Source organism: Galeopterus variegatus, unplaced genomic scaffold (genome assembly GCF_000696425.1).
Source record: "Galeopterus variegatus unplaced genomic scaffold, G_variegatus-3.0.2 Scaffold129, whole genome shotgun sequence".
Classification (NCBI taxonomy): Eukaryota; Metazoa; Chordata; class Mammalia; order Dermoptera; family Cynocephalidae; genus Galeopterus; species Galeopterus variegatus.
This window is the reverse complement of record NW_007726240.1, coordinates 91,345-118,146: the sequence shown is the minus strand read 5'-3', so window position 1 is coordinate 118,146 and position 26,802 is coordinate 91,345. Positions and strand designations below refer to the sequence as shown.

The 26,802-nt window shown below is 39.7% G+C and overlaps 1 non-coding gene across 1 annotated transcript; it reads right to left on the bottom strand.

The window, feature by feature from the left end:
• Nucleotides 1–7,839: 7,839 nt before the first annotated feature.
• On the bottom strand, nucleotides 7,840–7,913 carry TRNAI-GAU. The gene has a single exon. It is a non-coding gene; the product is annotated as a tRNA-Ile (tRNA).
• Between the last annotated feature and the right edge of the window lie 18,889 nt (nucleotides 7,914–26,802).

Here is a 26,802-nt window from a genome sequence, read left to right as displayed (position 1 = left end):
ATATTCATATGGAACAAAAAAAGGCACAAAATAGCCAAAGAAATCCTGAGCAAAAACCAAATAAATAAAATAAAGCTGGAGGCATAACACTACCTGACTTCAAATTATACTACAATAACGAAAACAGCATGATGCTGGCATAAAAACAGACACTCGGACCAATGGAACATAGTAGAGAACTCAGAAATCAACCCACATACTTAACAGCCAACTGATGTTTGACAAAGGCACCAAGAACATATGTTGGGGAAAAGACTGCCTCTTCAATAAATGGTGCTGGGAAAATTGGACATCCGTATACAGAAGAATGAAACCAGACCAGTACCTCTTGCCATATACCAAAATCAATTCAAAATGGATTAAAGACTTAAGTATAAGACCCGAAACTTTCCTCTAAAGGAAACACTTCAGGAAGTAGGACTGGGCAAAGACTTTATTAATAAGACCTCAAAAGCACAGGCCACAAACAAACAAAAAATAAACAAAAGGGATTATATCAAACTTCAAAGCTTCTGCACAGCAAAGGAAACAATCAATAGAGTGAAAAGACAACCTAGAGAAAAGGAGAAAATATTTGTAAACTATGTATCTGACAATGGATTAATATCCAGAATATACAAGGAACTCAAACAGCTTCACAGTAAAAAACTGAATAATCCAATTAAAAAGTGGGCAAAGGAGCTGAATAGACATTTTTCAAAGGAAGACACACACATGGGCGACAGACACGTGAAAAAATGCTCAACATCATTCGGCATCAGGGAAATGCAAATCAAAACCGCACTGAGATATTATCTCACACCAGTTAGAGTGGCTATAATTAAAAAGAAAGAGAATATCAAATGCTACTGAGGATGTGGTGAAAGGGGAGCACTCTTACACTGTTGGTGGGACTGTAAATTAGTGCAGCCATTATGGAAAACAGTATGGAGGTTCCTCAGACAACTACAGAGAGAACTGTCGTATGATCCAGCAATCCCACTATGGGGTATATCCCCAAAGGAATGGAAATCATCATGTTGAAAGGATACCTGCACTCCCATGTGTGTTGCAGCTCTATTTACAATAGCCAAGACATGGAACCAAACTAAGTGTCCATTGACGGATGACTAGATAAGGAAAATGTGGTATATATACACAATGGAATGCTGTTCAGACATAAAAAGAATGAAATTTTGCCATTTGCAGCAACATGGATGTGCTTGGAGAAAATTGTATTAAGTGAAATAAGCCAGGAACAGAAAGAGAAATACCATATGTCCTTACTCATGAGTGGGAGCAAAGAAGATGGGGGGAGGGGAGAGAGAGAGAGAGAGAGACTACAATAATATGTTGGATTCTCAGAAGGAGAGAACAGACGTATGGTTACTAGAGGTGAGAAAGTGGGGTTGGGGAGGAGGGCCAGGGGGGTTTAGGGAGAAATTGGATAAGGGACACCAGGAATAATTACAATTTGTAGTAATGAACATGCTAATAATATTGATTTGATTATCACATATTGTACACATATACTCATAGTCAACTCTGTACCCTGTAAATATATATATATAATTAATTAGGTTTCAATTAAAAAATTAAAAAAATAAGAAAAGTTGTGCCCATGAATGTACACAAAATAATTCAAATAGAGCATGAGAAAAGGACCCAGGCAAAGCCTTAGGGGGTGCCAGCCTTTACAATACGGGCAGGGGAGCCACAGGAGTGAGTAGAGTCAACCAAGACCCCCAACATATAAGACTGGTCCTGAGCAGGTGTGAATATTCCCATGTGATAGCCGTGAGATCCAAGGACCATAGGGACTAGAAACAAAGAATGGATGAAAGGATTCATGTAGTTGAATGGCAATCTTAGGCTGATCTACCAATGTTAGGCAGGTTACCTCCTGTCTGGTTATCAATTGTCACATGAAAAACCACCCTAAAACTTAGTGACTTAAATCAACAATAGCACATATTTTTCTCATGAATCTGCAATTTGACTATGGCTAAGCGAGGACAGCTCATTGCTGCTCCACTGACCATCAGCTGGTAAGGCTTGAAGCCTGCGGATGGAAACATCTGAAGACTCCTTCAGTCACATGACCAGCCATTGATGCTGGCTGGTGCCTGGGATTTTATCTGGGGTTGTCATCCAGAAAACCTACATAAGGTCTGTATTTCCTTAAACATGGTGGCAGGTTCAGAGGACAAACATCCCAAAAGACTGAGGTCCAAGCAGAAGCCATATTGCTTTCTATGATCTAGCCTTGGAAGTGACACAGAATCACTTTTTCCATGCTCTGTTCATTAAAGCAGTAACAAAAGCCCACAAAGAATCAAGGGGAGGAGAACTGGACTCCCACTTTTGGATGGGAAAATGGCAAAGTTGTGGAAGATCGTGTAGAACCAGAGATCTTGCTGTGGCCATTTCTGGAAAATACAACCTGCCATACATCCTGGTGAATTTGCCACAACCCAAGGTCTTGGCTCTCAGACATGGAGGCTGGGAAATTCACCACTTGTTGGCTTTTTATATCAGGATACTGATATAAAAGACTGGAATGCCCATTTATTATTTACCATGAGAAGCAAGTGTCATCGACACAAAACTACTCAAATTCTTGATGCTTTCCATATGCGTGGTGAGCATGGAATCAGAATAAAGGAAGGAGGGATTTGGGTGGATGACTTGAATAGCAGCAGGTTAAAGTGAGGTTTGAAGTTTTGTCTTGTCAAAGGGACGTGAATTATTGACATCTGCTGACTGAGTCTTCTGGGGTCTCTCTCAATGCCTCCCTCTACCTGTCCCCTTTGTGCAGCTTTCTTAGTCACAACTAATGGCTCTTTAGAATATTCTTTCTTCGAGTGTGCTGGTCCACTCAATCCCATCAGTCTGGGTTTGCTGAGGGGAGCCATTCTGCTCCTACAAGTACAGCTTTCCACTTTTCTTTTCTGATTGGTCTTGTCTTGGCCCGATAGCTCATCTCTTAGAAAGTAATCAACTCTTTTATTTCTTATTTCTTGTGGGAGGGAAGAGTACAACCACTGACAAGAGGATTCATGCTGGTCCAGGTGAGAGAAGGTGGTTTGGACTAAGATGATGTTGGTTAAGGTAGTGAAAAAAAGGTTGGGTTGGGATATAATTTGAAGGTAGAGCTGTCAGGATTTGCTGGTTGATTGAATGGGGGGTGGTGGTGAGAGAAAGAAATTCGGGATAGTACAGTGGACTCTGTTGGCTCTTCACACCCAGGTCAGTGCACCCACTCCCCAGCTGTTGACAGTGCTATTTGCTAATGGCTCTCAGCTGCCTTCTTCTCTGGAGAATCGGCCTCAGTCAATGGAGTCTGCTTGCTTAGAAATGTTGGGATGAGAGAGGGAAGCTTGTAACCAATGACTTGTTGGTACTGGAGTAAAAAAGCCTGGCCCTCTTTGTCAAAGTGAGCCAACCCTGGTGATGTTCATGCTCCACAGCTCCCCATGGCATCTGTCTGAGGCTAGATCATTGCCCAGCTCCTTCTTCTGCCCTATCTAGCTTCCCTCTCTCTCAGTATATCACCTGGACAGAAATTCCCATCTCGGGCTCTGCTTGTGAGAAACCAACTCTAAGTAAGATGACTTCACAGTTTTTGGTTTGAGTAACTAGGTAAATAGTGGTGACATTTACTGAAATGGGGAACACCAGGGTGTAAACAGGTTTGAGGAGGAAAAAAATGGAGAGTTCAGCCTATACTTGTTAAGTTTAAAACACCTATTGGGCATCTGATGGAGATATCAAGTAGATAACTCGATATCAGAGTCTGGAGTTCAAAGGATAGGTTTGGGCTGCAGACTTGAGGATCAAATAAAAATATATAATTTAGACTGGAGGGTCAGGGCATGCTTCTCTAGAGAGTATTATTCATTCACAACTTGAAGTCTGAGCAGGAATTAGTGAGGTCTGAGTAGAATAAAGTGCCTTTCAGGCAGTGGGCACAACAGGTGTGAAGTCTGAGTCATTGATGTCAGAGGCAGGAAAGTTCTTAAGTCATTGATTCCAAATGCAGAGTCTAACCATTGCCAGAGTGAGCAAAATTTCTTTGAAGCTGATGAATTTAGGGGTTATTTGTTGTTCAGTGATATCCTCATCTCCTTTTCCTGTTGTTTTTTCAAACAGACTTTATCTTCAACAGTAGGCAAAATCCATTAGAAATCAGTATACCAAAAAAAAAAAAAAAAAAAAGGGTGTCAAAGAGTTTGCTATTTTACCATTGCCAGAGTGAGCAAAATTTCTTTGAAGCTGATGAATTTAGGGGTTATTTGTTGTTCAGTGATATCCTCATCTCCTTTTCCTGTTGTTTTTTCAAACAGACTTTATCTTCAACAGTAGGCAAAATCCATTAGAAATCAGTATACCAAAAAAAAAAAAAAAAAAAGGGGTGTCAAAGAGTTTGCTATTTTATGCTATAAGTAACACTGTAATGGGGGGTAGGTAGAAGAAGCATTGCTCACGGGAATCAAAGAGGACTGAGTCAGGACCAGCTGAAGGGACCCTGGGAGAAATAAAGGGCAATTTTGATGACAAAGCTTGAAAAGAAATTTAACAGTGAGGGAATTAAAAGGGAGTGAAAGTGAGCAAGAGGGGTAAAAATGAGGTAAACACCTAGCAAGGGAAGGATGATGCAGAAAACAAATATTGACTGAGTTGGAGAGAGGGTTGGATGCAGAGAGCAAACACTTCCAGGATAAAACTGGACAAAACCAAGCCCATAAGAAAAAAGATTCCAAATGCAATAAACAGGGCCAACCAGCCACCGAATTGGAGCTGCCGAACACAGGCCCAGCCAGGAGCCTGGGAGCATCACAACGGAAAGGCTGACTGACTCTCGCCCCAGCCGAAAGGCAGTTGGCATGGTCAGTCTCCCTACAGAGCCCAAGAGCTCATCCTGTCTGCAGAAGCTTGTTACATAAGCAGAAGATCTGCACCTGGCCCATCACCAAGCGAGAAGCTGAGTCCCCACACAAAGAAGAAAAGCCCCCAGGGAGGAAACATCTTTGCCAGAGCACAGGGCTGTGGCCTTTGCAGATAGGACTGCTGAAGAGAGATATAATCAAGTGTTCTTGCTACAAATACACATGTTAAGAACTTGGGTTATTTTTATGTGTGGTGCAACAGCAATTAAAGGCCCAAAGGAAAAACAACATGTGACTCAAAGGACAGATTAACCAAAGAGAACATGCTGAAATGAAAAGTGACTCAAGCTTCCCCCAAATCCCTCCCTTTGCCAATAAAATAAAACTAGAGAATCAGGCAAGTCCATGTAGGAGTCACTCAATGTTCTGATCTTCTGGTTGGTTTGCTGTTACAAAGGAAAAAAATGGAAACCTGGAGAAATGTGTTTGCTCTGGTCGAATGAGGTTGGACAGGTCACTTAACTCCTCCAGAGCTTTAGTTTTCTTTTTATGAGAAAAGAGCAAGAAATATTTTATCTTTAAGGTCTTTCCTAGATCTAAAATAGTTGGATCCCAGAAATCATTTCACCTGGGAAATGCCACATGCTCCATTGTCTAACTAGGGAATCAGGAGGTTTGTGATAGATGGAAGGCAAGAAAAGGATGCCTGCAGAGTGGGAACACAGGTGAGTTGACGTGGGCCACGTACACAGCCCACACTTCCTGGAGTGTCTTTCCCAACATCTATCCCTCCGGGCTACCTTTTGCTTGTTTGATTTCTATTTCTGCTGAGACATACAGAGATTTTCAAAAAAATTCTCCACGCATGAAACCTTCTCAGTTGTCAGTGGCTCAAAACCAATAAATAGGATAGAAAATGAAAAAGCAATTTCAATTCTTCATTTTTTCCTTGAAGCCTTAGGGAGTTAAATCAACAAGATATTCATGGTTTGTTCACAGAGAGGAGTCCCAGGGTCTCCTTTCATGTACATATACAGAATAATTCCAAAGTGCCTACTCATAAGTAGGTTCAAAGGAAAAGAAATTTTTGAAATGGAAAATCCCATTGTTTTACCATCTTTTGTTCCACATTATCATTTTCCCCCTAGTATTCAGTGCAATGGCAATCAAAGGCACAACAAACTTAAACAAAGCTAGTTAAAGAAGGGGGGCATCTTGTACATGTACTAGTATATTATTTCTTCTATCATAATTTGGCCTTTAAAATAATCAGATAAGTTCATTGGATGTCATTTAATTTATAGGATTCCCATGGTTTTTCTCAAGTGAAACTGTAATCAGGCTTTGATGAGTAACATAACTCTTTAAAGAATGTTCTGCCTGAGCACATTAGACTACCTCAGTTCCTATTACCTGATACAACGTGTCCATCATTCAACAAAAAATTGCAAGACATGCCAAAAAGAAAGAAAAACACAGTCTAAAAAGACAAAGCAAGCATCAGAAGCAGACTAGATATGACACAGATTTTGGAATTATCATACAGGGAATTTAAAATTACAATGACTAATATGTAGAGGGATCTAATGGAAAAAGTAGACAAAAATCAGGTGCAAGAACAGATTGATAATGTTGGAGTGAGCAGGACTGAAGCCATGTTGTGACCTAAAAGCACATGGGCTGTAGGCAAATTTTAAAAAGACAACAGTTTTTTTTTTTTTATTGGCATGCATTTCTTTGAGCTCCCTTTTTTTCCCATGGTTATTTGATATTTCGAACCTTGGTTATAGGGCAAGATGATATTATTTACATGAACATAAAGTTGTTTTCCAGCCAGCATGAAGATGCAGACTCACACATACTACACAGACCCTGAGATAACAGCAAGATGGGAGCAGAAACCAGAGTAGAGTCTTGGCAAGACTTTGCACCTGAGACCTCACATGAAGCCCTCACTGCTCATGTCACTCACATGTCCCTCCCTCTTGCTTTTCATTTTCCCACGTTCCATTCTTTCAACCCTCTCTTTAAAAACCTCTCAGTAAACCTGAGTGTTTGAGATGGCTTTTAGCCTGGCCATTCTCCTTCAGGTTTACCAGAGAGATGGGGTATCCTAACGTCTCTCCTCAGGTCACCAGTGTTCCTGAATAAAAGCTGACTTCCACTGTCACCAACATTTGACTTTTGAGTGGTTTGCTTTTGTCTGGAGGCAGGCAGCTGGACCTGTGAGTTTGGTATCAATTTTGGGGAGCCGCAGCCAGGAGCTGAATGGCCCCTGTAACAATAGCATAAGCAGAGAGATGCAAATTATAAGAAAGAATAGAAAGAAAATGCTAGAAACAAAAACACTGTAACATAAATGAAGAGTGCTCATGAGAAAACTCAACAAGGCTGAGGAAAGAATCAGTGAGCTTGAAGATAGGTCAATACAAACTGCCTAAACTGAAATGCAAAGAGAGAAGACGAATGATAAAAACAGAACATCCAAGGACTACAGGGAAATTTAAAAAGATGTAATATATGTGTAATTGAAACACTGGAAGGGGAAAGAAGGAGAAAAAACAGAAGAAAGTACAGCAGAAGAAAGATTTAAAGTAATAAGATCTGAGAACTTTCCAAATTAATGACAGACACCAATCCACAGGTCTATGAAGCTCAGATTGTAAAGCAGAATAGATTAAAAACAAAACAAAGCAAAACAAACAAAAAAAAAAGACAAAAATCCTACATCCAGATGCATCATATTTAAACTGCAGAAAATCAAAGACAAAGAAATACAAAGGTCTTCAAGGAAGCCAGAAAAATATTCCACCTTACCTATGGAAGAATAAGGATAGGGATTAAATTTCTCATGAGACCATGCAAGCAAAAAGAAAGTGGCATGAAATACTTAAATTGTTCATTGTTGATAGAAAAAAACCCAAAAAACCCACCAACTTGAATTCTATATGCTTTATTTATTTTTGGTGGCTGGCCAGTGAAGGGATCGAACCTTGGACCTTGGTGTTATCCACACCATGCTCTAACCAACTGAGCTAACCAGCCAGACCTATCTTGAAAATTTTATTTATTTTTATTTTAACATTTACTTGTACATATTTGTGGGGTAGTGTGTTGTTTCAGTGTATGCATTTACTGCACAATGACTCACTCAGAGTAGACAGCATAGTTTTATACCCATTAGTCTACCACTTCCCTCCCATCCTCCCTCCCCTCCCAGCCTCTGGTAACCATTATTCAAAGGAGAACCACTTGTTTTTTTTCTTTTAGATTCCTCATGTGAGTGTAACCATGCAATATTTGTCTTTCTGTGCTTGACTTATTTCATTTAACATGATGGTTTCCAGTTCCATCTATGTTGCAGCAAATGATAGGTAATCATTTATTTTTATGATTGAATAGTAATAATTTCTTTTAATAGTTGAATAGTATTCCATTGTGTTTATATACCACAGTTGTTTTTCTTTTTAAATCCCTTCATCTACTGAATGGCATTTAGGTTGATTCCAGCTTTTGGCTATTGTGAACGGTGTTGCAATGAACATGGGAATGCAGGAGTCTTCTTTTTTAAATTTCCTTCTTCAGTACTGTGTATAACATGTGATGCTCGAATCAGGATAATTAGTATATTCAACATTATACAATATAATCAATTTTCATGGCCCTCACCAATTCCTTCCTTTTCTTTTTCCCCCTCCCTCTTTCCATCTCTGGTAACTTCTGCTCTCTTCTTTTGAAAGTTGAATATATTATGGTGATTGTTGTATCTTTCTTTCTTTCTTCGTTTACTCATTTTTTGTTTGTTTGTTTGTTTGTTTGTTTGTTTTTTTAGCTCCCACTTCTAAGTGAGGATGAGCAGTATTTCTCTTTCTGTGCTTGGCTTATTTCACTTAACATAATTTTCTTTAGGTGCATCCATATTGCTGTGAATGGCAGTATTTCATTGTTTTTTATGGCAGAGTAGTATTCCATTGTGTAAGTACATCACATTTTCCTTATCCAGTTGTCTGACAATGGACATTTAGATTGATTCCAACTCTTAGCTATTGTAAATATAGCTGCAATAAACATGGGAGTGGTAGTACAGGTATCCCTTTGACATGATGGTTTCTTTTCCTTGAAGGGGTCTTCGAAATATATTAATTTCAGTTCCTTTGGGTATATACCCAGTAGTGTGATAGCTGGGTTGTAAGGTAGATCTGTTTTTAATTCTGTGAGGAATCTCCATACTGTTTTCCACAGTAGCTGCACCAATTTACATTCCCACCAACCATGTAGGAGGGTTCCCTTTTCTCCACATCCTCACCAGCATTTGTTACTTTCTGTCTTGTTGATAATAGCCAGTCTAGCTGGGGTGAGATAATATCTCATTGTGGTTTTAATTTGCATTTCCCTGATGATTAGTGATTTTGACCAGTGAAAATATCTTTTAAAAGTGAAGGAGAGTTAAAAACTTTCTCTGACAAATGAACACTGAAGAAATTCATTCCCTGCAGACCTGAGCTTCAATAAATGTTAAATAAGTTCTTCATGGAGAAAGAAGTAATGTAGGTCAGAATCTTGTGTCTACTTACATACACTGAAATGAAGAGTCTTGGAAAATGAATCAATGAAAGTAAAATACATTTTTTATTTTTATTATTCTTAATTGATCTAAAAGCCAGCTGTTTGTATAATGTAATAATAGTAAGAATGTACTGCGTGATTATAGAATATGGGTAAGTGAACTTGAATGATGGCAATACCATGAAGGACGAGAGGGAGGAATTGGGAATATTCCTGTAAGTTACCTGCACTATATGTGAAGCAGAGTAGTGTTATTCGAGGTGGATGTAGATTAGCTGCAAATGCATGTTGTAAGCTTTATGGATACCATACTTTTTTTTTAAAAAAAGTATAATTGATATGCTAAGAGAGGAGATAAAGTAGAGTCATAGGAATGCTTAATTAAAACCAGAGGAAGCAGAAAACAGTTACAAATGTATCCATTACTCCTTTCAATGACTGTTCTAAATATACCAATTAAATCACAGGGATTGTCAGATAAAAAAACAAGACCCAAGTGTGTGTTATTTACATAAAACCACTTTAAATATACAGACTGGCAGGTTAAAATTAAAGGGATGGAGAAAGATAGACCACACCAACACTAATCTAAAGAAAACTGGAGTAGATATATTAATTTCAGCCAAAGTAGACTTTAGAACAAGGAAAATTGTCAGGGATAAAGAGTGGCACTGCATAACAATAAATTGGTCAATTCTTAAAGAAGACATAATCCTAAACATGTATATACCAAACAACAGAACATCAAAATATATGAAGCAAAATCTGATAAACTGAAGGAGGAACAGACAAATCTACTATTATGCTTGGAGAATTTAACACCCCCTGTCAGCAACTGATGGATGAAGCAGGCAGAAAAATCAACAAAGATCTAGTGTCCCTGAACAGCACTGTAATCAACTTTCTGTAATTGAAATTTATAGAATACTGCATCCAGCAATAGCAGAAGACACATTCTTCTCATTTTTACAAAGAACACTCTTGAACATAGGCAACATTCTAAGCCACAAAAGACAACTTAATAAATTTTAAGAAGTAGAAATCATACAAAGTATATTATCAGACCACAGTGGAGTCAAACTAGAAATCAGTAATAGAAACATGCTTGGAAAAATCATCAAATATTTGGATATTAAACAATATATGTCTACATAACACATGAATCAATGAAGTCCCAGGAGAAATTTAAAAGTATTTTGAACTTAATTAATATGAAAATACAACTTATCAAAATTTGTGGGATGCACCCAAAGCAGTGCTTAGAGGAATTTTTATAGCAATAAATACCTATGCTAAAAAAAAAAAAAACACCTAAAGTCAATAACTTAAGATTCACCATAGGAAACTAAAATGAAGAGAGATTTTGGCCTAAAGCAAGCAGAAGAAAAGAAAAAATAAAAATCAGAAAGAAAAATCAATGCAATTGAAAACAGGAAAATAATAGAGGAAACCAACAAACCAAACCAAAGCTGGTTCTTTGAATAGATCAATAAATTGATAAACCTCTAGCCAGGCTAGCCAAAATAAAAAGAGAGAGAGAGAGAGAGAGAGAAAAGACAAAAGGTTACTGTGAAGGTTAATTCTAGATGTCAACTTGGTTAGATGAAGGAATGCTGAGAAACCAGGTAAAGCTATCTTTACAGGTGTATCCGTGAGGGTGTTTCCAGCAGAGATTAGCATGAGAGTCTGAGTGGCCTGGGTGGGAAAGACCCACCCTCAGTATGGGTGGAAACCATCCAGTCCAGTGGGGGTCCGGAGAGAAGAAAAGACAGAGGAAAGAGGTGAAGTTCTCTCTCTCTCTCAATCCGCTGGAGCTAGGATACACTCTTCTCTCCTGTCCAGGGACATCAGAGCTCGAGACTCTTCAGCTTTTGGGTTCCAGAACTTACACCAAGGACACCATCAGCTTCCCTGGTTCTGAGGCCTTTGGACTTCGACTGAGCCATGCTACCAACATCCGGTTTATAGATGGCCTATCATGGGACTTTTCTTCATAGCCACGTGAGCTAATTCCCCTAATAAATCCCTCTCATATACTTATTGATTCCCCTAATAAATCCCTCTCATATCCTATTGATTCTGTCTCTCTGGAGAACCCTGACTAGTACAGTTACCAATATCAGAAATAACAGATGGACTTTAAAAGGATAATGAAGAAATATTACAAAAACACTGAAACACTGTGCTCACAAACTTGATAAGTTAGATAAAATGGACCAATTCCTTGAAAGATACATACTACCAAAACTCACACAAGGAGATATAAATAACATAAATAGCCCTATATTAGTAAAGGAGCTGAATCAATAACCTACCAAAAATGTCTATTATTTTTTTAAAAAACACAAAAAGCAGAAAAAAGCTAATAAATTTAAAATTAAAAAAGCCCCCAAAACTAGCAGTTAGGATTTACTCCTGCAAATTGAGCAGAGGAAAAAGCAATCGAGATAGAACTATAAAAGTAATTAGCAAAAAGGCTCAAGCTGGCTGAAGTTTCTCTAGCTCTGAAACAAAGTCTAGCAATGAAGTTCTGCTTAGCAAGACAAAGTGCATTGTGAGGCATCTGGGGATAGAAGGTTACCTGTGCCATGTGGGATGCTGTTTCACTTGTTTCTACTCCCCAAATCCTGTTCTCAAGTGAAGTGGTGTTCTGCTGATTCATGCTTTTGCAACACCAAGCAAAAGAGGTTACCCACATTTCTGTCCAAACACACACCACCTGGGAGTTTAGATCCATTAAGTTCTTCCAAGTGATTGATAATGGAGAGTCTCCACAGCTTCATTAACAAAAGCAAATATTTGACTTTATAAAGGAGTAATGTCCTGTTGATTCCAACTAAATGAGGCTTTGAGTCACTGGGACAGCTGTTGATGCCTACAGGAGAAGGTCATGGACTGACATTTATCACTCTGTCATTTTTGAATAAAAAAGGACAACTGTCTCCATTCTCAGAGGTCCTCGTGGCTCATTTCAGGTACATATTTCTGCATAACAAACTACTCCATACTTAATGGTTATATCAAACAAGTTATTTAGCTCAGAATTTTGAGAGCTGGGAATTCAGGAACAGCTTGGTTAGGTGATTATTCTGATTCATGTGTGTGGATCGAATTAAGGTTGTTGAGGCAGAAATAAACTTATGAAGGTTTATTTAGAACCCAACGTGAAGATCAACCTGGGAAACACAAACCAACAAAGTTGAGAAGTGTTCTGAAGTCTATTACAAGCTGCAAGATCTTACAGGGAAGATTACAGAGGGAAGTAGACTACCTTAGAGTTATTCCATTCTCACTGATGGGCCAAACTACAGTCACTGGTTACAAATTACATCAGAAAGTTAAGGGCCGGCCCAGTGGCGCACTGGATGGTGCGCCGCTTGGGAGGCGCGGCGGCGCTCCCGCCCGAGGGTTCGGATCCCACATACAGACCGGCTCCCGCTCACTGGCTGAGCGAGGCGTGGGAGCGACACCGAGGTTTGCGGTCCCGTTGCCGGTCCCTGGTCCAGTACGGGGGCAACACTGAGGGTTGCGATCCGTAGCCGGACACGGAAAAAAAGACAACAGACAAAAAAAAAAAAAAGAAAGTTAAAAATGTCTATGTGCAGGTTTAGGCAAACATCTTCATGCTTCACCTGTATAAAATAATTATGTGTCTGCTTTCAGCCAGCAACTATACATTAATCAGTGTGTCCCAGCCCTAGCCACATGCTATCCTGAAGAGCAAGACGTTGATCCTGAGGTCATGAGACTCAATCCAAGGCAGGGATTGTTTGAGAATCTGCTTCAATTCCTTCATCATCAGCAAAAATATCTGTATGTGGGATGAATGTCTACATGTAAGGCAAGGCTTTGGCTAATCTTAAAGATAACTTGGTTGCTTACTGAGAGTTAGAAAGCTGTACATTAATTGGTACATCAGCAATTTTAAGAACTTACATGAATTCTTTGTTATAGAACAGGATGTCTCACTTTAATCATTAGAGTCCCCGCAAAGCAACTGGTATTTTTTAGAAACCTGCATATACAACTGAGTCAGATACAAGTCCTCAGGTGGCATCAACTGGAACAGTGGGGGCTGGAGGAGACATATTCAAGACGGCAGCTTCACCCACCTGTCTGGTTTGTTGGCACTCTTCTCTTCGGCCTCTTTCTCTTTTCAAATGTCTCATCTTCCAAGGCCTATTTATGTGGCTTGGGCTTCTCATGGCATGGTGGTCTCAGTGTAGTCACGCTTCTACTTCTTGCACGGTGGCACACTTTCCTTGGGAAGAGCAGTCGCACGGTGAGTGTTCCAAGAACAGAAAGTAGAAGCTGCGGGTTTCTCATGGACTGGGCTTGAAGACTTCTTATGCCCCTCCTGCCATATGCTACTAGTCACAGTTGTCCCAGAGCCTGCCTAGATGTGGGAGAGGAGAGCACGGACCCACCTCCTCATGGAAGGAATATTAGAGGATGAGTTGTCATCATTTACGCTGCATAGCTGTAAAGACGGCGGTGTCTGGTGTAAGCTGGCACACGTCCTGTAAATTGAAACAAATGTCGGAAACTAAACTTCTCAGGAGATACTATTTCTCTTAGGATCATCCTGCCAAGTAATCAACAAAGTGGGAACCAAATGAATAACAATTCAACAATCCAAACCAAAAGGATGGTGGGAAAAAATGCTACACTGTGATGGTCTAGACCCGTATCCTGTTTTTGTTTTTGTTGTTTGTATTTTATCATATTTACACCTCGTTTCGTGGAAAGCAAATAGGATGCCTTTATAATAATAAATCTCTAGATTGAGTTGCCTTATCTTGCCTTATCATTAATCTTGTTGCCATCCCTATGTCAAGGTGTGGGAAGCTTTTTGAAATGTTCTAGAAACGTTTATTCACTACTGTATAGCATTTTAGAGCTGTAAGCAACGTGTATACCATTTAACATGCATTCCCTTCTACTACACTTGAGAAAATTATGGCCAGAGTGGTAAGTTGTCTTGCTCAGGGTCTCACAGAAATTTAGCTTATTAGCCCAAAGCAATATTTGGACAGCCAATGTTCTGTTGTTACATAAGGCACCGTGGAAAAGGCAGGACTGGTTTTATTTGCAGGTATGTGGAAGAGCTTCAGATCCTTTATTCCTCAAAAACTACCATTGAGGGCTGACCCTGTGGCTCACTCAGGTGAGTGCGGCACTGGGAGCGCAGCGGTGCTGGTATGCTGGTAGCGCCAAGGCCACAGGTTCGGATCCTATATAGGGATGGCCGGTGCGCTCCCTGGCTGAGCGTGGTGTGGGCTACACCAAGCCAAGGGTTATGATCCCCTTACCAGTCACAAAAAAAAAAAACAAACAAAAAAACCCCTACCATTGATGCCTGAAATTCTTCGCATAGGGACTCATTTAGTATTACTCCTGGTAAAGAGTAGTAGCATTAAGGGGATGCCATTGTGTGTGCAGGAAATGGTAAAGAATTTAAACATAAAATTACTAAGGTATAGCGTACAGCTGTTTCTTTGTCCACTCTTCCCTCCCATCTGGAACAGTCTAAAATACCATTAATACCTTACTAGGCTTTGAGATGGACATAATGACAGGGAATGTCAAAAGAGACATTTACAAAAGAACAGGGGAGGCTGGAGAAAGGATAGGCCCTGATGACACTTTTTTTTTTGGCTTTTCTGCATGGCTAAGGACCATATTTAAAAGGCCATGTTCTTTGAAGAAATGACAAAGAATTGTCCATGATTTTGGCCTCAGCTCAAAGCCCAAGAAGTCCAGTTGGATGAAAAATTTTGAGTTAGAAAAAAGAAAACAAAAAACAAGAGAAAGCAAGATGAGAAACTGGTAGTTGTCAAATAAAGTGGAAAAATAATTCAAGCCTGGATGCAGCCTGTTACTGTATATGTCACTGTATCATGTGATTAAAAAAAATTAGCAGTGTCTTGTCTGCTTTTTTGCCGGTACGAAGAGAAAAGCTGCATGCCACAGATGTTCCCCATAGAAAGATGTCAAACCTGAAATGACAGTGCTAGCAATCAAAGACATTGTATATCAGAGAATGCAAAATGCAACAAATCGCCATCTACCAGCAGTAAATTCCATCTGATTACTGTGCCCAGCCCGCTCCCTCCCAAACTGCCGAATCTTAAAGATGTGACATTGTATCATAGGTAACCCAGTTTTCTGGGAGCCTATGCTGGACCCTCTGCTAGTCTGGGCCGTCTGAAAGGCACACAGCTGAGAAAGCCAGGTGACTCAGCTTACCATAGCCATGAAGTAAATGATCATCCACAAAAATTATACCTTCTGTATGACATATCAGCTTAGCCTCATTAAAAGGAGTTCTTATTTCAGCCTTGCCAAGTTCCTTGGCTGTGGAGGTAACACATCTCTTGACCTCTTAGTAACTCAGTTACATTATGGGTACCACATGTAAAGACACCTGGGGACAAATATTCAAAATGATGGCTAGAGACCCCCCATGATAAGGACTTGAGAACTGTGGAGCCAAGGAAGACTTTAGAAATATACGAGCGGTCTTCAAAAAGTTCACAGAAAGGTTCGTATTATTTTGTCATTCTATTTTTTCACAAACTTCTTGAAGTAACCTTGTATTGATCCAAATACCACATTTAACATATTCAATTTGATTTAGTTTAACATAGATCCCTCTACTATCACGTTCAGGGTCCTAGGCAAGCTCTGGATGCACAAAGATGAGTAAAATACAGGCTGATCCCCTTAAGAAATTTCCAGTTTCTTGGAAGAGTGGCAAGTAAATAGGCAATTCAGATTTTATGGGATTATCTCTTTACTAAAATACTCATACACCTAGGAGGCTATGGACACTTAGTGTAGCTAGTTAAGGAAACTTACTGTAGGAGGTATTATTGGTTGGTCTTAAAGAGCAAGTGGGAGTAAACCAGGAAGATGGGATGACAGGGTGGTGGGGGGATTTCTGGAAGAGAGAATGGACCAGCCCAGCATTGAATGGCACACATACAGAACTGACAATAAGCAAACAGGGCTGTACCAGAGGATCGTGCCTGAGACTGGGGCTGGAGGGCAAGCCAGAGAGTTATGCATGTTGCAGAGTGTATATCTAAAACTAAGAAGTTGGACATTACTCTGAAAGTCAGGAAGAAGTGAATCCCAAAGAGGTTAGTTGACTAAGACAATGTCAGCCAATTGACGAAAAGGCTGTGCATCTGAGCCTTCAATGTGGGTAAAATTTTATTGAATAAGTAAGAGCATTTCAGGGTCACTACCCAAAATATTCACTTTTCTATTTTGGTGAAATCTGTGGATCCTGAAGAAAGGGACTTTATTTTTGCTTTACTGTCTAATTCCTCTTCCCTCTCCCTGGCTCTGCCCATGCAAACGTCTGTATTTACTTGGGTATTTGCTCTTTTTCTGTCTACCTAATCAATTCCTCCCTACCTGTTTCTTTTTTTCCATTACGCATTTCCACAGCTAAAAATATCCATTTTGCACTTTAAAGCCTTCAGCCTTACTTTTTATCTCTGGAACTTTTAAAATATGACATTTTAACATGTACTTCTGTTCTGGGACATCTAAAAAGGCAGACTTCTCTCTCTTTGGTCTTATTTTTTCTGTAACGTTTCAAATGCATTTTTACTACTAAATGAAACTTGGAATTTTGTTTTTATAACAAGGTTCCAAGATGTGTTTGCTCTTCATACCCGCTGCCCAATTTAGACTCTTTTGAAAAACCGATTTCAGTTATTACCAAAGCATGACTGGGAAAAGCTGAAACTATGACCTTAGGATTCCATGATTTCCTGCTCACATGTGGGGACTGTCAGTCCTATCATGTGATAGAGAGGAGTGGACAGTGGATCTGAAGGGGCAAAGGGAAGACACCAATGTCATGTGCAGAACATTATGATGAAACTGTGGCTACCTTAATTGGGCAACTGTGTATGCATCACTCACAAAGCAGCAACCAAACTTACTTTGTTACAAATAAGACAGAAACAAAAAAATACCTTGTGAACATATAAAAACTTTACAATGTTGGTATTGTTTGAGCATGTTTTTCTTTCCTATCTGCACAATGCTCCTCCCCTCTCTTAAAAGCAGTGGTTCTTTTCTTAGCTGCATGTGCTACTCTTTTTCTCTGAAGACTCTGGAGTTTTATTAAGAAAAGCAGCCATGGCGCCAAGCAGACCCCTTTTGGGTCTACTGCTCTTCTCCTAAAAACCTCAAGAGTCAAATGGTTTCATCTCTGATTGGTGGCTCAGCTCTCGAACTCAGTAACCCATTTGAGAAACAAAAACTAGACTAAGATCTACCTCTTTAACTACATGGCCTCAAATTTTCTGGCTTCTTAAACAGACTTCTTTTTTTTTTATGTATTCAAATTATTTATTTGTACCAATATGGATTCATAGGTATTGTATTCTACAGGCTATAATACATTGCTATCATTATTTATTTTTCAAATTATCCCTTATTCGTTATGGCCTTTTTTTTTTTTCGTTAAATTTTTATTTTGTCAATATACACTGTATATGATTATTATGGCCCATCACCGACACCTCCCTCCCTCCTCCCTCTCTCCCCTCCCCCCCCAAGAATGTCCTTTCCGTTTGCTTGTTGTAACAACTTCATAAAAGTATAGTTGTTATATCTTTTTTTTTTTTTTAAAGATGACCGGTAAGGGGATCTCAACCCTTGACTTGGTGTTGTCAGCACCACGCTCAACCAGTGAGCGAACCGGCCATCCCTATATGGGATCCGAACCCGTGGCCTTGGTGTTACCAGCACCGTACTCTCCCGAGTGAGCCACGGGCCGGCCCCCTTAAACAGACTTCTAAATTCTCTTCTAGTCTCATCTATTTATTTCTTCACAAAATCCTATGGTAAAATTTCTATACTATTTTCTTAAAAGGAAGAAAATCTTCTCTGCATCTTCTTGCAAAGGTTTGCATACTTTGCTTTACAATGTAAACTTGTTATCTTGCTTTCTTTAAGGCAAGGTGAAGCCTCACCAATAAGTCTTTTGGAAAAATGCAATCTAAACCTGACTGTCTTTTTTACTAGTGAGATTTTCTATTACATTCTAAACAAAACCTATAAGATACTTGTTTGTTCTTGCTTTTTATGTCTGCATATATGCATATGTAAGCTGTATGTTATGTCTGTATGTTTATGTCTGTGTAATTGTTTTATGTGCAAGGTACCAAATTGGCTTATAATTAATGCGTGCTCATTAAATAAATAAGTATACTTTTCAAGTTCATGTGACTTAAATTTTCTAAAGTTTTGATAAATATATTTTCAAAATTTGATTCAAACCTTTTACCTAAATTTGTCTCTAGGTTAATATGTCTCCTTGTTATCTCAGCTCTGCCTCCTGGCCATGCTGGGAGAGACAATCTTTTAAACATAGGTAGTGAATACTGCCCTCTGCCTCTCTGGATTCCACTTGGCTCCAAATGCCATGTGGAAACCTGGGACCTGAAATGGCTAGTGAAAAGAAGTGTATGCCAAATATCGCATAGGCCCTGGTTAACATTAACTGATAAGGGTATAAATCTAACACACCAAGTTTTTGGCTGGGAAACCATAAATATGTATTTGGTAAATATAGCTAAAACTGAAACTGGGCTTTGTATAATCTGCTCTGATAAATGGACACCTATTTACTAACCTGCATGTGTAAAAATGTTCTTATCAGCACACATGACTGACTGGGTTTACTAATCAAACAGGATTACTAAAGGTCTTTTCACTTAACTGCTCTTAATGCAAAGTTGTAAAAGGTTTTCTTTGTCCCTTAGATAACTGCTTTTTTTCTTTGTCCCTTAGATAACTCTGCTCTTAATGCAAAGTTGTAAAAGGTTTTCTTTGTCCCTTAGATAACTGCTTTTAAAAACTTATTTCATGATAAGTTCTTGTGTTCTCTGCCTTTGAATCCCTCTGTCACCGTGGTTTTATTTTTTTGTAATAATTTGTGATTTTATTTAACTAAATGTTTTAAGCCTTTTAAATTTAACACAGCTTTCCAACACTAAATTCTGAAAGTTTAAAATAACTTTGAGGAATTCCAAGGGCCCTGGAGTTTCTCAAAGGATATATAAAAGATGTATCAAAACTAATTGGCTTATTTGATAAATTAGACTAATATGGGAAAGCATTGTCAGTACTGAAGGTGTTATGGATATGTGTTCCAGAATCTTGTAAAGTTCTTAAATATCTGTGTCTTGATATAAATGCTACCAGTCATAATATTGGTTTAATTATAATTTTGAAATGTTATGACTTCAAATATTTCATGAAAAAACTCTGGTAGGTACAATTTCCCGACAAACTTTGAATTCATAGCTTTAAACTAAAGTTCCAAAATTCTAATGAAGAAACTGATGGGTTTATGAAATTGTTCACAAAGGTCAAAACAACAAAAGTTAATTGGTAAACTAATTAAAAGGTATTATGGGTCTTTACAATTTCCATATTTTAAAACACTGCTGGTTTTCCTAATGTTTTCCAAATATAAGAAAACTCTCTCCCTCTCTCTCTCTTAAGCTGTCTATAACTAACAACAGTTTGGTAAAATGTTATTTAAAACAAAAGTAAAAGTATTTTTCTCCTTATTCAACCCCCCAAATTTAATAACTTTAAGTATCCTTATAATTATTATGGCAATGTGTCTATTTTTATAAGTTCAATGAAAATTAACGCTCTCTCTCTTTATAGCAGGATATAATTTAAAACTTTGGATATAAGATAGCATGTCTCATTTCCATGTTGCTGATCCCTTTTTTATGTTGCCGTAAATTTGGCCTGGTGCTACTTCATTCTGCTGTTCATCTCTCCCCCTGATGAGGGACAGACAGATTTTCACCTGGGAAACAGTCTTTCCAGCAACGTTGGACAGATCACTGAAAGAAAGTGAGCCGAGGGCCGGCCCCGTGGCTCACTCGAGAGAGTGCAGCATGGGTAGCACCAAGGCTGCGGGTTCGGATCCTATATAGGGATGGCCGGTGCACTCACTGGCTGAGTGTGGTGCAGACCACACTGTGCCAAGGGTTGTGATCCCCTTACCGGTCAAAAAAAAAAAAAAAGTGAGCTGAGATGCTTCTTTCCTTCATGACCTGGGAAAGAGACTTCCTAACACCGATAGAATTATGCAATGAAAAGTAAGACCTTTTCAATCTAGATATTGATCATCAATGCTTTTATGAGGAATGCCTTGATCATAAAGGGGGAAACAACGTCTTTTCTATAAAAGCAGTTTTCTAAATTTTCCTGGCCTTAAAGAGGATGTTTGCAACTTGGATGAGACCTTCTGTTCTTGTACAAAAGACCTGTAATTGATTAAAAATTTTACATAAGACTATATGCTTTAGGAACAGTAATGTCCCGGACAGTTTTAACATTAAACGCTCTGAACTCAGAATCAACTATTTTAGGGAATATTCAGGAGTTTCAACAATTGGTAATTACACCCAATTCACAGCACCTGGACTGATGCCACTGCAGCCGCCCTGAGAGATGATGACATCACCAGTCCTCACCTGAACTAAATTAAAAGGACTTGCTATGCTAATTGATACTAACTATGCCTTAGCAAAATGCTTTTGTCTTAACTATGCCAACCTGATCTATAGCTTTTGCTTTTCCTTTTAAATAAATAAAATGGGGGAGATGTGGAATATACTAAAAAGCATATGTACTTCACAGGGCCTGGTTTTCCAAAGTCTTGCAGTTTCAAATATTGTTGACCTTGTGGAGGACTGGAAATTTCCCTCAGGCTATAAGTCTCTGTTGCAAGATAAGGCTTGTAGCACAGCAGGTTGCTGGCTCAAAGACAGACTAGTTACTGATTGTTATGTAAAGATACTGAGAAATTGCTATAGGAAGGAATGTTTGCTAAGATCAAACTGTTGTTGGTAGGACCCCTTAATTGCCTTACTGGAATGTAATCTATACTGTTAAACTATAACCCCACTTATGTCTCTTCCTGTAAATTCCTGGTCTGGAAAATAAATGCAGGAAGAGAACCCCAATTCAGTGTTAATTTCCCGAGGAAGGGATGGCTCTGACTTGAGTGTCCCAAAGGGAGATTAACCACTTCAGGGCCTCTCACTATTCAGAAGAGATGGGCTTTGAGTAATCCTTTCATCTCCATCACCCAGGGGAAGTGGGGTGTCAAATCCATTGGGGGCAAAGCAATGCAAAGCAACAAAGTATAGCTTAACAATGGAAACTAGTAACATCAGTAAATTAAAGTGACATTCCAAAGAACAATTAGTAAAGGGCTAATTTGGTCAAACTGACTCATTGTCTAAAGTATGACCTCTCCTTAAGCAAAAGTTACATTCTTATGATGAAATCTAAGTACAATTATATCTAAAGTTTCCCCCAAAAGACAGCTTGCTCCTAGAGACTTTATAGCCTGGGGAAAATTTCCTGTCCTTGCAATGTCAATATTTGAAAATGCAAGGCTTTAGAAAACCAGGCCCTGTGAAGTACATTTGCTTTAAGAATCCTCTACACTGGCTTTTTATTTGTTTTTGTTTAGATGTTTTAAGTATCTTTTGTCCTTTCTTTCCATTTCATTGTTTGTCTTCCATGTTTGTTGGTTTTCTGAGGTGGCTAGATAGAGTTGCTCTTTATTATTTGCATTTTTGTTCTACCAGTGGGTTTTGTGCTTTTTTGTGTGTTCCTGGTAGTTATTATTGGTTTCTGGATACAGATGCAGTATTCCCTTAAGAATTTCTTGTAGGGCTGGTCATGTGGTTGTGAACTACTGCAGCTTTTGTTTGTCTGAGAAATAAACTATTTCTCTCTCATTTCTAAAGGATAGCTTTGCTGGATATAGTATTCTTTGCTGGCAATTATTTTGCTTTTAGTATTTTGAATACTCACAGCATATAATCCCATTCTTTTCTGGCCCTTATGGTTTCTGCTGAACATTTGCTGTTAGTCTGGTGAGGGCTCCCTTATAGGTGACTTGACACTTTTCTTTCTGCATTTATGGTTCTCTTTGTTTTGAACTTTGCCAATTTGACTATAATGTGTCTTGGAGAGGGCCTTTTTGGATTAAATCTCTTTGGGGATCTTTGACCCTCCTGAATCTGTCCATATAGCTCCCTACACCTAGGAAATTTTCTGATATTATTTCATCAAATATGTATTCAATGGCTTTTCTTTTTTCCTCCCTTTCTGGGACACTCATGACTTGGATATTTATGTGCTTCATGTTGTCTTCCAGCTCTCTTAGATTTTCTTCATTTTTAAAAATTCTTTTTTCTTTTTCCTGCCTGGGTTATTTTAAAAAGGATATCTTCAAAATGAGGAATAATTTCTTCTGCTTGTTCTAGCCTCCTGCTTAAGCTCTCTGTTGTATTTTTTTTATTTCATTGAATGAACCCTTCAGCTCCCTGATATCTGCTACATTCTTTATTAGGGTTTTAATCTTTTTGTACATCTCCTCCTTCAGACCCTAGATACTTTTTCTCATTTTGTTGTCATCTAAATGAATCTTCTTGTGTCTCATTGAGTTTTCTTAGGATTGTTGCTCAAAATTCCTTCTCAGTCATTTCAAGGACTTCCTGCTCTATAGGGTCTGATACTTGAGTATTATTGTATTCCTTTGATGGTGTCATATTTTCTTGTTTTTTTTTCATATTTTTAGTATCTCTACATTGGTGTCTAGTAATCTGGTAGTGCAGTTGCTTATTTTAGTACTCTGCAGTGAGCTTTGAGGAGAGGGAGTCTCTTTTGTAGATGTGTTTTATAATGACCATTTAATGGGATATTTTAGTATTGGTGCCAGGTAAATGCTGTAGTGTAGTCTCTGCATAGGCATTTTCACCAAATTTAGTGTTGGAATTGCATGAGAGTGCCTCTCTCGCCTAGTCCCTGGGGCACTTAGTAATTCCTTGCTGAAGTTGGTGACGCTGTATTGATTCATCAGGACATGGGCAAGCTCTCAAATTCTTGGGGGTGGCACCTCAGAGCCCTGATACTCTTTGGTTATGGGGGTGATATTGGTTGGGCCTTTTGGCACCCTGGCTAGCTCCCCCTGACATGGGTTCACTGGGGTATACTGGTACTCCTTGATTTGAATGAGTGATGCTGAGAGGGTTTTCTCTTTTTCTTTCCTACAGGCAAAGGTTCCTCCTGGGACCTTGCTTCTCCCAGTTGGGAGATGGGTTGGCGTTGATTGGGAAATTTTTTCCTTACTCTATTTGAGTATCCTGGGTTTCTGTACTCTTGGGGGGTTCTGTGTGCATCTCTCCTCACATGAAGGCAGTCCCATGGGCTGCTCGTGTACCTCCCACCCCCAGTTATGGTACGGCATATGGAAGGGTAATTCTTCCTGTGGGTCAGGCCACTGGGTTGTGGGTCTGCACTTGTTCACATCTTTCCCTGGTCTACACTGGTTACTATCCTTCTGTCTATGCTTATGAATGGTCAGGGGTTGCTGAAGAGGCAGTGGTGGCTACTGGTGTGGCAGCGAACTACCCTGCAGTGGCAGTTGCTGTGGCAATGGCTATCATGAGCCACCCATTCAGGACTGGTGCCTATGGCAGTGGTAGGGAGTGCTGCTGACAGAGAGGCTGCTGGGCACACTGACAGCAGGGCTGGCTGTGGGGGACGTGGCCACTTTCTGGGGTCTGTTGAGACTGCCAGTCATGCTGGCACCCTTGGTAGTGGGGCTGGCTGTTGGGGACTGGGCTGCTTTAGAAACAACATGTATTATGAAATAAACACAGGTCAGAAGAAACAAGAGGACATTTGTCCCATTCCAGGAATTCACAGAAAACTTGGGAGACTGAGGAAACTGTTTAGAGGTCTCAGTGGGCCAGGAGCCCCAAGTGAATACCAGGGTTCCATTATATAAGTTCTCTCTAAAATAGTGGTTCAGTACCACTATATATATATATATATATACATATATATATATATATATATATATACATATATATATATATATAAAATTATTTATTTATTTTTACATTAATAGGTAAAATTGTATTTACCGTGCACAACATGATATTTGGAAATATATATGTTGTGGAGTTATATATCTAAAGTATGTATGGGGCCGGCCCGGTGGCGCACTGCTACAGTGCGCCGCTTGGGAGTGCGGCGGGGCTCCCACCGAGGGTTCAGATCCCACATATAGACCGGTTCCCGCTCACTGGCTGAGCGAGGGGTGGGCGCGACGCAGAGGGTTGCGATCCCGTTGCCGGTCCGTGGCTAATTAACTTACGTATTGCCTCACATAGTTATCATTTTTTTGATGAGAACACTATATATTCACCCTCTTAGCATTTTTCAATATTACAATATATAGATATCATTAAGATGGTGGAATAGATGATTCCCAGTGTGACTGTCTCCCACAACTGATCAACTTACAGCTATTAAAAAGCAGAGACTGCTAACATAGAACCACTGGAGCTTGGAAGAAGAGGAGAGACCCACAGAATTCATAAAGGAAGGAGAAGCTGTGGCAAGAAGAAACTGCTTCAACTATTTCAAGCCTTGGCTGCTTCAGGGTCAGCCCTGTAAGAGACATAAAGAAGATGCGGCACGTGGAGCAGGAGCCAGCAAAAGCTACAACCGAGCCCTTTGGGTGAAGTTGTCTAGAGTCTGCAGGGGAGGAGGCCTCCAAGCACACCATACCAACACTCAGGACAGTGAGACCTCTGACAGGGTTCCTGTGGACCCACATAGGAGTGAGGGGCTACAGTGGACTGAAGAAAGGAACCACCCAGAGGCCAGTGAGTCATCTTGAGGGACCAGCACGTAGCCCACCCCATGGGAAGCATTTGGAGTGTGGGGGGTGGCTGGCCTTCCAAGGGAACATTGGGGTGCAGTGTGGGCATCTGATCTGCCTTCCACCTGGCACAAACCCACTCAGTGGATACTAGTCAGGGAGGTAGAACAGGGGCTACAGTTTGCTGGAAAGACAGCCTTGGGCCAGAATTTTTACACAGCCTAGGTGTATATGACCTCACAAGACCCAGAAGTGATTAAAAGGCCAACAATTAAAATCTGAGCTGCACAAAAGCTATCACTAGAGAATCACCAGCAAAGCAGCAATTTAGCTCAACCACAGGGCTTAAGTGCTGGTCCCCACAGGAAGTTCCCCAGATTTTGGAATTAACCAAAGGACAACAAATTAGTTCCAGTGTAGGGTGTAAGTGTTGCTGCTAACTAATATCCAACACAGAACTGAAAAACAAAACAAAACAAAACAAAAAGAACAACTGTAGATTAGAGACAAAGTTCTGGTATTAACCAGTAGAGGACTAACACCACCAAAGAACACCTATAGAGGTAGTGAGACAGGATAGGGATAGGCCTGTGAGCCAAACTGACTCCATTTTCCCTGCGAAGAACATTTTGTTACTTATCCACTCCTCAGTCATGATACCCCCCAGTGTACATGATTACCTAATGGCCCTGACAAATATGACTCAATGAGACCAATTGGGCATAACAACCCTGATAAAATAAACTGAAATAAGAGGGGAACAGATATTCTCTGAGTTGCAAAACCCCTTCTCCAAAGCTTGAGACAGAGTTTGGATATGTTGTCTGCACAAAGCTCATGTCAAATCTGACCCGCAATGTGGCAGTGTTGGGAGCTGTTTGGGTTATGGAGGGTGGATCTCCAGAATAGATTAATGCCCTCCCTTGGGGGAGGGTAGTGAGTGAGTTCTCACTCTATTAGTTCTCATGAGAGCTGGTTGTTTAAAGGACCCTGGCACCTCCCCTTCCTCTCTCTCTTTGTCCCTCCATTTTCTGTCCTCTGAGACCCTTTCATTGCTGTAAAGCCACCACCAAATAAGACACTCACCAGATGTATTCCCTGGACTTTGGACTTCCCAGCTTCTGAAACTGTAAGCAATAAACTTTATTTCCTTACAAGTTATCCAGTTCCAGGTATTTTGTTATAAAAAACAGAAACAGACTAATGCAGCTTGTTAAAATATAACTGTTAGCTTTGTTTAAAACTTATCATTATCTACCCATTTCTTCTTTTCATGTAATAATAAAAATTAAGTTACAGATTAATCCTAAGACCCTTTTTGGAGTTACATGTAAGATGCTCCTGGAACTGACCCCTGTAAAAGTAACAGAAACCATCAAAGCAATGTGGCAACATCAGTTGAGGAACTGCTTGGCTTTAAAAATAAACATTCCCCAAATTCCCCCAAGTAGCTAGTCCAACTTCCACATGCAGACAAAACTTAAAGGTGACCACTACAATGACCCTCCTGGGGTGGTAATAATGAGCAACACCACCATCTTGGACCTTTTGAGCAGGTGAAAGGACCAAAGCCCTAAATGAGCATGCACCCATGATGCACCCAGGAAGAACAGAATGGACCAC